The sequence below is a fragment of the Schistocerca piceifrons genome, chromosome 1, assembly GCF_021461385.2.
Source record: "Schistocerca piceifrons isolate TAMUIC-IGC-003096 chromosome 1, iqSchPice1.1, whole genome shotgun sequence".
Lineage (NCBI taxonomy): Eukaryota > Metazoa > Arthropoda > Insecta > Orthoptera > Acrididae > Schistocerca > Schistocerca piceifrons.
In genome coordinates this window covers 396195112-396196078 of record NC_060138.1, presented here as the reverse complement: position 1 = coordinate 396196078, position 967 = coordinate 396195112, and the positions used below count along the sequence as shown (strand labels likewise).

The 967-nt window shown below is 43.3% G+C and overlaps 1 pseudogene; it reads right to left on the bottom strand.

Moving 5' to 3' along the window:
* Positions 1-423: 423 nt before the first annotated feature.
* On the bottom strand, positions 424-636 carry LOC124719647 (annotated as a pseudogene).
* Positions 637-967: the final 331 nt, after the last annotated feature.

Sequence of the window (967 nt, the reverse complement as noted above, 5' to 3'; positions counted from 1 at the left end):
CCGAGTGCTTACGTCGTCCACCACCTACTGCATATGTGTGTGTGCGTGTGTACACACGTATTCTGCGTGCGTGCGACGACGACGTTCGCGAGGAGCTAAGGTTATAACTCCAAACAATTTAATTAAAATTATCTGTGACCAGACCATAAGAGACGCTAACGAGGCATCCGAAGGCACTGTCCTGTGCCTCCATAAATTACCAGCCTAGCGTAATGCGGCTGCAAGTGCGGTCCGGCTAACCGCAAAAAAAAAAAAAAAAAAAAAAAAAAAATTACTTAAGATAATCTTAAATTAATTAAAAGAAATCGTGGTGTGTAAGCAACTAACTACTGGGCACATCAACAACTACGACAAGTTTTGCTACCAGCGGAATATCTGATCACTGCAGAATGTTAACCCATTTCAGGCTGTGTTTTAATTAATTTTAGGTGGGCCGATCCCGGCGGTACTGCAATGCCGGGCCAACCCGCTACAGAGGTGGAGCAAGCCCCTAGCACTCCGTCAGAAGCCAAAAATGAGTTTAATATTCTGGTCGTGTGATGCAGGACGTATCAGATATTAAGCTGATAAGAACAGATACTACACTTTTTTTCCCTCCTACCTCCCCTATAGCCCTACCTTTTCCTCTCCAAAAATGCCGCCATCCTCTAGTGTCGACGCAGCACGTAAAGCAGGGTGTTGTTAGTAGCAAGACTTATTGCCATAAACCGAAAATAAAAGTGGAGGCATACTCTGCTATGCCTCAGGGGGCGACGACACACTACTCAGAAACACACCTCCCTCTGCAGGTGTGAGGCAAGTGATGATTTTAAAAACTAAATAGAAAGAAATAAATAAAGACAGAAATGAAGGCAAAATAAAAAAAAAAACAGCGACGCAGCACACTCAAACGAACTGGCGAGATAATCCCATCGCCCATAGAATTAACAAAGTAATAATCCTCTAAGATAGATTATGCGTTTTCCAA